The sequence below is a fragment of the Myiozetetes cayanensis genome, unplaced genomic scaffold (assembly GCF_022539395.1).
Source record: "Myiozetetes cayanensis isolate MyiCay16 unplaced genomic scaffold, myiCay2020 scf5-8, whole genome shotgun sequence".
NCBI classification, from domain to species: domain Eukaryota; kingdom Metazoa; phylum Chordata; class Aves; order Passeriformes; family Tyrannidae; genus Myiozetetes; species Myiozetetes cayanensis.
Genome location: NW_026087742.1, coordinates 48,558,770 through 48,570,139, shown reverse-complemented (window position 1 = coordinate 48,570,139; position 11,370 = coordinate 48,558,770). Strand labels below are relative to the sequence as shown.

Below are 11,370 nucleotides of genomic sequence, written 5' to 3'. Positions count from 1 at the left end.
GAGTATGTTAACTGTGTTTCTTGGAACTGGAGTAACAGAAGCTTCCCAACTGAGTTCTCACTACTCTGTAAAATAAGCATGGCTTTTCCCCTGCTCCCAGCTGGTGACAAACCAAATGACTGGAGCCAAACATGTTTATCACTGGAGAGTTCAGCTCTAGTAGAAAAATATGAAGTGACTTCAAAAAGTGGGCAAAACAAACCCTTAGAATTCCAATGTTCCTGACCTTGCAGCACAAATTAGTCTTAAACTGCAGGTCAGACATACCTTTCCTTCCTCTCTCTTCTTCTTCCTCCAGCTTTTAAAAATTATTTTCGATGTAAATCTGCTCTATGCCTTGAAAATAAGGCTGTAGTCCTAGTCTTTTACCCAGTGTGCTTTGTTCTTCTCTGTCTGCAGTCCTCCTTTTACTTCTAGTGCTTATAACATAGAGTTGCTTCACTGGTTTCTGATTAAATGAAAGAAAGTAGAATTTGGACTATAATGTCTGCATTTACATCAAAACTATGGTATTCAATACTTAATTAATTCTCTCCTTTAGTACTAATCAATCTCCAATTTGGGGTGACTAATTCTGCCCTTAACTGAATGGGAGTGCTGTGCTGTATTTCATACATATCCCGACTTAAATGTGAAAATCCATCAGCTTACAAAGAAAAAAGCCAGATTTTTAGAAATTTGTCTCAGCAGATATTAGAAGACCAAGGCCCAAAGATGGTTCCAAAACAGTGCACCTTTTGACGCAATACTGACCCTGACAGATTCTTGAGATACATGGTTTATTAAATTACATTGTTATTCTATTCTAAGCCAAGCTTTGCTTCCTCATTTACTCAGAAACATTCACATTAATATAAATAATGTATTTCAAAATGGATGCACGACATCCCTTGGATTCTCTTTACTGAAGGTCATTTCCATAGATAATAGGGAGAGGCCAGAAGATGATGTAATTTAGTTTACTTTATTTCTATGCCATAAAATAAACTCAAGGATGCAGCTTGTAGTGTAAAATAATGGATTATAAATTGCCAGACAAGTATGTGAAATTTCCTACTAAATCTTGACAAATGTGTCAAAACATTTCAAAAACTTTACAGATGCAGTGATGCAGTCCTGGTTTTGATTTTTTTTCTATGTAAATAATTATGTATCATTCCAGGGAAGCCTCCAAAAATTTAAAGAAAAAAAAAAGGGGGGGGGCACAAAATATGTTGTCTCTGAAATTTTAGCAGCAGTCATGCTTTACTATTCAGACTAAAAACTCCTTTATTCAGGCATTGAAATGGGCTGCCCAGGGAGGTGGTGGATTCTCCGTCCCTGGAGGTATTTAAGAAGAGACTGGATGTGGCACTTAGTGCCATAGTCTAGTAACCATGGTGGTGGTGGATCAAGGGTTGGACTTGATGATCTCAGAGGTCCATTCCAACCCATCTGATTCTATGACTCTATGATTCTATGATTCCATGACTCTGGTTGAAGCAAATGTATGTCATTGTCAAATTATTTACTTCTAATATCTAGAAATGGGGCTGGAGAAGAATGTCTTTCTAGTGAAAAGAAATTAAATAAATAAAGACAGGACAGAGTAAAACTGTTGACAAAAGCAACCACTACTGCTAAACCTTAGACTTAAAAATCCTATAATAAACAGATTGGCCACACAGTTACAGGCTATCACAGATAGCACCCTGACCCAGGTGCTGGTCTAAATCTTTGCTACCAGAGTTCACAGTGAAATAGTGATTAAGATCTACCCTGCAGGGGCATTCCTAGCCAAATGTACTTGTTACTGACCACAAACCTTCTATTTTAGGTCTAGAAAAGAGGAAAGGCTATCTCCTTCTCCAAGCTAGGAGCACTGGCCTTTGCAGGCAGTCACCACAAGCAGAACCAGTGTCTTCTCACGTTGTTGTTATAGGCATTTAGGCCTCAGTTGTTGAATTTCTTGCTTCATTCTAGTTAATAAGCAGAGGCAAATCTTCAAATACACTGAACAGTAAACAAGTAGAAGGAAGATGGAAAAAATACAACTTGAGTATGCTGCCAGCTCTGGAATAGGCAGAAGAACTCTGCTGAAAACAATTCATATAATAGTGCCCATTAAAAAAAAAAATCCTCTTTCTTTTTTTTTTTTTTTTTCCAGAGGCATACAGCTTCTGCCTCTTCTGAGTGGTATAAGACAAATGATACTTCTGTTCAATTTATGAATTGAGCATGGTCCCTGAGTTTTCACCCTTAGAACGGTTCCACATATATTTCCTGTGCTTTCTCATAAAATCTAAATTTGGCAACCTGTTTCTCCTTCTCAGAAGTCTGTAATCAGTGGTACATTTAATTCCCAAACACAGTTCTGCCCAAACACGGTAATGGTTGGACTAGATGTTCTTAAAGGTCTTTTCCAAACTAAATGATTCTATGATTGATTGTTCCATTCTGTCCAGAAGTATTTTTCTGCAGCTCAGAAGGGGCACCTTGAGCCATTTTTCCTTGCTTGTTTAACTTCAAGTCTTCCTATTAAACTGTCTTTGTGCATGTAGCCAGCTTTGTGTGAAGGGGCAATAAATTATTCAGAATAGCTTCTGAAACATAACGTTTTTCTAGACTCTAATTCTTCAAACTATACTGAGCAGGACCCAGTTGATAACCATATTTAACCAGAACCTACTGTGCAACTTTCCACCAGTAATCTTACCCTATCCTTGCATAGTCTCAAAACACTATGTGTTGCTTGCAGGAGTAGCATTCCAGGCATGTAAAAAATTGAAGATATTTGAGAGATATTAGGCAATAAGAAGTATTATGAAATCATGCCCTTGACAGTGGGAATTATTGTGGATCTTCCCTCACCTCAGGGATTGTATACAAATCCTGTTAATATTGTCAGCTGCTGCAAAGAGGCAAGCATAGTCTTAGCAACACAGCAGCAAACTGAAAATCCTCTCTGAGGCAGTTTCAAATAGTCTCTCTAGACAGCCCATACTAGCTATTGGAACAGCTAAAAAGGTTTCTATTGCTACTGACATTATTTAAGGCATCTAAGTGAGTTGTCACAGCTTCCTCTACTGTATCAGAGAGAGAAGGGGTAAGTCAGGAAGCCTGGGTGCTGGAAAGGAAGAACTTAGAGCTAACCTCAGGACACGCTCAGTGCTGCAGCAGCCCCTCTGCAGCCTCCCTGTATCTGCACACATAGTTACATCATACCTCTTTCAACACATTTAGGAAGATCTAAACTAAACCTGCTTGTTTGTTTAAAGCCCCATAATGATGGTCTAATATTTGCATTGAATGTTATGTTGTTCAGCTGGGTCAAACAAAGAGTGAGATGCCACTCCCTAGGGGAGACAAGATGACCGAAACAGATAATTTAGGTAATTCAGGTAGTATTCACAATGAGTATCTTTGTCAGGATTTTGCCTTAAGACTGAAAAATCAAAGACTTTTGCAGAAGGCTGCACAGGCATGAGAGTGGCCGGTCAATGTCAGAGACAGTCTCTGAGCACAGCACTGAGTAGCGCTGGTGGGTTAGCTATGCCATCACCTTTCACCACAAGTAAATCTGAAAGTAAAACTGTAGTGTTCTAAAGGAGGTTTGTGAAAGTTCCATTACTTTTGACACTTAAAGCTAAGGCAGCTGAATCCTGGAAATTATTTCAGAAAACAGTCCTTTGCTGGCAGAAAGATGATCAGTTTCTCTTTCCTTGATTATTCATTTACTTTCCTTAATTTCGTTGCTCCATCTTTGTATTACAGTTAGGTAAATTTTATCCTCATTACACACTCATTGCCGTGTGACAAGTTTGATAATCATTGTACCAGCTTAAACCACAAGAGCTCAGATTTAGGCCGAAATAATTTGTTGAAATGTGATATAGAAGTTTCCATAGCATCTGTCCCTCAGTTTGTCTGTTTCTGGCCTATGTTTTCATTCCTCTTCTCACAAACACCAGAAGTTCACCAGAAGAGGAATACAAGATAAATAAAATCATAGAATGGTTTGAGTTGGAAGGGATCTTACAGACCATCTAGTTCCAACTCACTTGCCATAAGCAGGGATGTCAGCCACTAGATCAGATTGCTCAAAGCTCCATCCAACCTGGCCTTGAAGATTTCCAGGGATGAAGCATCCACAACTCCTTTGGGCAAACTGTTCCAGTGCCCCACCACATTCTGAGTAAGGAACTTCTTCCTAACATCTAATCTAAATCCATCCTCTTTTAATTTAAAATGGTTCCCCCTTGTCCTATCAGTATCTGCCAATGTAAAAAATCAGGCTACAAGGAATAGTGGGGCAGAATCACCTCCCTCAACTTGCTAGCCACATTTCTTTTGATGCAACCCAGACTGCTGTTGGCTTTCTGGGCTGTGAGCACACACTGTTGGCTCATGTCCAGCTTTTCATCCACTAGAACCCCCAAGTGCTTCTCCACAGTTCTGCTTTCAATGACTTCCTCTCCCAGACTGGACTCATGTCTGGGATTGCCCCAACCCAAGTGCAGCACCTTGCACTTGGACTTGTTGAACTTCATGAGGTTCTTGTGGGCCCACTTACCAAGTCCCCCTGGGTGGCATCCCATACTTCTGTTGTGTCAGCTGCACTGCTCAGCTTCACATCATCTGAAAACTTGCTGAGGGTGTGCTTGATCTCACTGTTGATATAATTGATAAAGATATTAAACAACACTGGTCCCAAGACAGAGCCCTGCGGGACACCACTCGTCACCGGCCTTCACCTGGACACAGAGCCATTGGCCACAGCTCTCTGTCTGTGTCCATCCAGCCAATTCCTTATCCACTCAGCCAATTCCTTGTCCAACAAATAGTCCACCCTTCAAATCCATGTCTCTCCAATTTAGAGATAAGGAAATCATATGGGTCCATGTCAAAGGCTCTACAGAAGTCTAGGTAGATGAGTCAGTCTTCTCTTTTCAATTGCTGCAATAACAAATAGAGGAAATAAATCCCTCAAAATTTATTCAAAAGTCATAGTCTTTAAAGTCAGTAATGATTCCTTAAAATATGTGTATTCTTCTGAGTGGCTTGTAAATATTTTAACTGAGTAATCATACCCAATGAGAAAGTGTTAAGTCTTTGACAATGAATTTGAATTGGCAGTGTGCCCAGGTGGCCAAGAAGGCCAATTGCATCTTGGCCTATATGGAGTAGTGTGGCCAGCACAACCAGTGCAGTGATTGTCCCCCTGTACTTGTCACTTGCGAGGCCGCACCTTGAGCACTGTGTTGAGTTTCGAGCCACTCACTGGAAGAAGAATGCTGAGGTGCTAGAGCATGTCCAGAGAAGGGCAATGGAGCTGGTGAAAGGTCTGAAGCACAAGACTTATGAGGAATTGCTGAGAGAGCTGGTGTTGTTTAGCCTGGAGAAAAGGAAACTCAGGGGAGACCTTATTGGTCTATACAATTACCTGAAAGGAGGTTGTAGTGATGTGTGCATTGGTCTCTTCTGCCATGTTTCAGGTGAAAGGACAAGAGAAAATCACCCTAAGTTGTGCCAGGGGAGGTTGAGATTAGATATTAGGAAAAAATAATTCACTGAAAGAGTGAGAATAAGAATTAGAATAAGATGCCGAGGGAAGTGGTGGAGTGGCCATCTCTGCAGGTGTTCAAGAGGCATCTGGATATGGCACTTGGGGATATGGTTTAGGGATGATTGTGGTAGTGCTGAGTTGATGGTTGGACTCAATGAACCTTGAAGGTGTTTTCCAACCTTTTTGATTCTGTGATTCTGCAAATTTGCTTTATTCAGATTAGATTGAGTTCATTCAATTTAAATGACCCAAACAGAGCATTGGTGAAGGCTACGTCTATGATCAGGAACCAGACCTGCCAAAGTCAGCTTCTTACCCTTATACTTGGATGGCTTAAACCCTGCTAAGTCCTTATGTCTCTTGTATTCCTGGCCAGTGCCTTGCTTAGCCACTCTGAAGCACTTTTCTGAGAGGTACTTCTCTGTTTTCATTAAGGAGGCATTGGAACTTAGGTGGAATTTAAGCTATCTGAAAATCGCCCTGCAATAGTTTTCTTCTCTAATTCAGCTGTACAAGAACAAAAACTACTAAGAAACATATCAGAGTGAAGCACAAATTCGGAAGTTTGTACTCCCATTCCCTCCCATAATTTGGAAGTTTGTACTTCACTTTACCCTATGAAACTGAGACTCCAAAACTAGAGGAGGAGAATGGAGGCGAACTTGTGATGAGTTCTTCATGAGGTATAATATGGTTACTACTACTTCCTTTTAGTCATCTTCTGCAGACATGGGAAGTCTACCCAGGTAGGAGAGCTGAGTGCTAAATAATAATACCCAAAGCAAACAGGGTAGAAAGTTAAGGGGAGGAAATGGAAAATTACTTGTCTAAGAAAGGAGCAATGCACTGAGCTTTATACATTCTAATTTCCTTTGTGTGTCTGTGAGATTTGCACTTTCTGTATTTCAATTGCACATTATCTAGAGCTGATAGATAGAAACAGTGAGACAAACTGCAAAGTTTTTAGCATTTATGGTTGTTTTCTGCTTTCTTGGAAAAGGAGTTGGAGAACTGCTGATTACTTTAGCAACAAGAGTCAGATAAATGCTGGCTTAGGGATTTTAATTATTAAGTTAAAAGAAAGAATTTTTTATTAATTTCACAAATGGCAAATATAGAATTTTGTATTGAGTACATTTTTCCTCTGATCTCAGTATTCTTAATAATGTAATCATTTCCCATTACAATATGATGTGTTTTGTCCTACTTGTTGTGAATGGAGAGATCAGTTCAAATTTGCTTCTTACTTCAGTGGAAATTAGCCACATGGCTGTTTTTACTGACAAATTACAGAAACTTTGGAAAATAACAGTGAAGTTTTAACAAGAACAGTAATTTAAGGATGTGCTCAAAGATCGTATTGAAAGGAATTGGTATATTGAAATCATGTAGGAAAAGATGCAGATTCTATGAAAATCATTGTCCTTTATCTCTTCAGCATACTTGCATATGCAATAAGCATGTATGACTAATTGTTCATTAATATAGAATTAAAAAATAAAAATGTATGTCTTTTAAGTCACAAGATTGACTTCAGCAGGGATCAGTGGCTACTGGACTGGAGAAAACATGCACGCTGGTTTTGTAAAATGTATCCCATAAACTATATTCAGCAGTCCCTTTCAGCTTCAGCTCTGCCAAAATCCTCCTGAAGAAAAGTCGTTAACATTAGGGGACATAATCTGTCCTTTATCAAAAGCAAAGCTGATAAACAAATTTACATGTGATAGGTTAACTAGCACTCAAAAATTCAGAGAGCTTTAAAGCAGTTGATCCTTCATGCAGTTTGAAATAATTTGTAATACAGAATACCATCACTTTCCAAAAATGTATAGTATATGGTATATATTACCTATATGGTATATATTACCTATATATTGAGGTTCTGAGAAAATTAAAATCAAACTCCTTCAGAAAATTTTCAAAGTACAGTTCAGCTTGGTGCTGAAAAAAAAAAAAAAGAAAAAAAAAGTGAGATTATTGAGTTACATTGCACAGTGTGAAACACTTGGGCTGTTCAGGTTAATGTGTAGAACTTTATAGCTGTTGTATGGAGAAGATACTGCTCTGCCAATGAATTTTGTTGCACAACTTCATCATGGCCCCAAACACACACATTAAGAGATCCCACAAACAGCATTTTGGGAACTCCTGCTTTATCTTGTTCATAAGCATTACTGTGTGGTTTATATTTATCTGTAAAGCTTCAGAAGACTAAATAGTTAAGACACCAAACATATTATACTGAAAGGGGAGTGCATTCATTACATGTAACTTGGGTTATGATTTTTTTTCCAAATATTGACTCCTTTATTTGTTGTGTATTTGAATATTTTAGAATTATAAGGCCACCTCAGAAAAGAGCAATGTTATTATTGCTCTTGCCAGAAAACATTAAAAAGTTATGTGTTTATGGTCGCATTGAGCCCATAAAATAAAAGAGACATATCAAGATTCTACTTTACAAATATCTGAAAATACCTGGAACCTGTGCAATGTGAGACCATTCAAGTGTTTCACGTATCTCTACAGAAGTAGAGAAAAAGTCAACAGAAAACAAGTCTTATCTAAGTCAAGGCTGTGATAAACTACATTCCTCTCTGTCAGAGCATGGGAATAAGCACCTGTAAGAATTACAGACTGGGCCTTAGGTGCAGGGAACCAGAAGAAACATGTAGAAATCTTTTAATCTGCTTATCAGTGAAATGAAGATATTCTTTCAAGGAGTAGATGGAGATACTGGATAAACCATAGGATGGGCAGTAAGCAGAGCATCTTGTGAGACCAGAAACTTGTGCAAAAGATGAAGAGACCAGGTTGGGTTGCATTTTCAAGCTTCTTTGGCTGACAAGTGAGGATTTCATATGTTTTTCAAGTGAGCCAATAGAACTGCAGTATAGCAAAGGAAAAAAAAAACACCACAAAAAACCCCAGAAACAAAATTTTACTGAATTAACAACCTTGCAATGTATACTTTGTAATATGTTGAAGTTCTCGAGCAGGAGTAATAAAAATGTGTTACAGATTTCTTCACACACACAGAGGTCTCACTGAATGTTTGTGACATTCTTATAAGGCATTTAGGTGCTTTTGAAACTTCTTCCTAGGTAACATATGCCCAGCTAACAAAAATCAGACTCCAGTGATATGCCTAGGATCCCTCTGTTCTTTGTGTAAAATTCCAATAAAAAAAGTTAGCTTGATATTGTAACAGACATATTACCTTGGTAGTATCACGAGACCCCAGACTGTCATATGATTTGACACACCTAGAGATCTATGATCCTTTTAGTAGTGCCACATCACCAGCTATCCTATAACCAGCAATCTGTGCAAACACTGAGTTCCATGAATGAAACCAATTTAGAGAAATGTAAAAAAATTTTTTAAAATGTCATGAACTTCATAGAAAGTTTAGGATGATGCATCTGAGATTTCATTTTATGACATTCTTGTATGGTTATTTTCTATAGCAGAGAGTGTCATCAGCCTCAAGATTTTTCTTAACAATTGCTCCAAGTATGAAGTATTTTAAATCATAATAAAAATAGAAATAATGTTCTGACCTATCCAAGTTTATGTTCAAAGTAAAGCTTTTGCAAAACTCCTGCCCAGTTTTGAATTATCTCAGAGCTAAGACTTTTACAGTGCAGCAAAGGGAAACCTCTTCTGAATTAGCTTGGAGTTCTGCTAAAATAAATCAGATAGGACATTAAGGCCAATGTCTGCATTTGAAACACTTTTCTTCCAGAAAATAACTTCAGTAAAATCTCACCAGACTTTTGCATTATATTACTGGACTCTCCTTATCAGTGCTTTCTATGGATTCTGAAATTCTTTGGCATTTAGACTACCAATCCAATGCTTCAAAAATTTGGTCTAAAATAGGTAATGTTTTAGTGTCAAAGATTTAACAGTTCATTTATAAAATATATGCAGAGAAATTTTGTCTGGCCTTAATCTAATATTTGTGATGAAGTAGTTAGTAATATGATATATAAACTACCGTGAGTTTTGCAGTTACTATTCAAACAATATAATGGTAACATTTCATTAGTTATGTAATGATAAGTTGTCACTGTGGTAAAAGCCTTCACAGCTAGTCTGGGGACTGATTTACTTAAATTAAAATGTCAAAAAATTTGCTAAACCTGCCAAGAAACAACAGAACATAACACTGCAGCTTGTATGTGTTTCATTTTGTATGATGTACTTCACATATCAAGACCTAGAGAAAAGTACATAAAGCCCATAAATAGAAGAAAGAATCTACAGACTGCCTTTTACTACCATGCCTGACCAAAATCAGTATCTGTGCTGAGAGGAAGTGGAGCAGCAAGTATTTGTGTAAATAAGGATCTAGACTCTCAAAAGTTCACCTCGAGCTGTACATATTACAAATAACTGTAGATATAGATATATGGGAAAAGATCATGTTTGGGAGATTGAAAGATGACTAAACTAAAAAAGATTACCCCAGGAAGATAAAAATATTCCAAAGACCCTAGGGTTTTTTAAAACAAAATTTGCAATAATAACATGTATCTCTCATGCAAGAGGGCTATCGAGATAGATCTCTGTTTTATATTTTGTATAGTATAGATCACATATTATCTTGATTTGTCAAGCCTGGTAGGAGCTTAACAGTTTCAGCCTTATCTTGGGGGACATATAGTGCCACTGAGGTTAAAAAAGAAATAAATCAAGGGGAAAGAAAAAAAAAAAAAAAGGAGGGAAAAAAAAGCTAAAGAGAGAAGCAGGATTAAAAAGCCTTAGTGGGAAACTCCCGGTATTCCAAGCAAGCGGAGACAAAATCAGTTCTTTCTGAAGTGAAGGCAGAAGTGCATTACACGAGTTCAGAAAATGCTTTTGAAACCAAACTTTTCAGACATGACAAAGCCTGCATTTTGCATGTGAATGATAGGCAGATAACTCTAAATTTGCCACTTCAACGTTCTCATAGAAAACTTCAAGTAAAAAAGAATTTATCATGAATACAAACAAAAAAATAAAAGCAGAAGCTAAAAAGGTAAGAATTACTATAAGTTAGAATGTACACATTCACAGTTTTTATCTCAGATCACCTCTTGTTTGCAATGTTTCCACTTTATTATAAAGTTCTCAAGAAGATGAATTTTAGTTGCATTAAATCGAATTAAGATATCTTAGCTAAAAAAAAGACTAGACCTTCTTGATGGGTGTTTTTCTTATTTGGAAATTGTGTTCAAATGGTTGCAACGCTAAGGAGTGGTCACACAAACAGCTTGGGACACACAGCATGTAATTCCAACATAAATTAAAATAAATATGTAAGAGCAGCAAGTACGAGGTCAAAAACTACAAAATTAACAGAAAAATTTCATTTATGCATCCAATTTACAAATTGACAGTAATATATAATAAAATAATCTTCTAGATACAGCACAGCAAATAAAAGCATTCCATTTTGTAAGTTTTTTTTTTAAAATTGGGGTTACAGTTCAGAAACAAACACCCCAAAGATCCAAAATTCTCCATGGCAGTGAATGCTTCCTTAGCCTGAGTGTAATACATCAGGAGCCTCCAGCAGCTTGCTAGGTGGGCTACTAAGGAACTTGCATAGCCTAAGTGGTAGGTAAAGGTATTTTCCCCAGAGGAAGGTTGTCAAAATTAAGCTGTCTTTGAAAAGTAATTCAAGTTTGATGAATTGACAAATATCAATTAAATTTAATCAGTTATCACTTAGATTCCAAATGAAATTGCTATCACTTTGGCATTTTAAATTTAAACATATAGAGAAGAGCAGGGTCAGAGAGCATTTGGGAGAGTTTGTCACTTTTTTAAGT

The 11,370-nt window shown here is 37.4% G+C and overlaps 1 protein-coding gene across 1 annotated transcript in view; it reads left to right on the top strand.

Moving 5' to 3' along the window:
* STARD13 (StAR related lipid transfer domain containing 13) overlaps positions 1–11,370 on the top strand; it is a 286,747-nt gene that overhangs the window by 40,748 nt on the left and 234,629 nt on the right. The window lies entirely within an intron of this gene.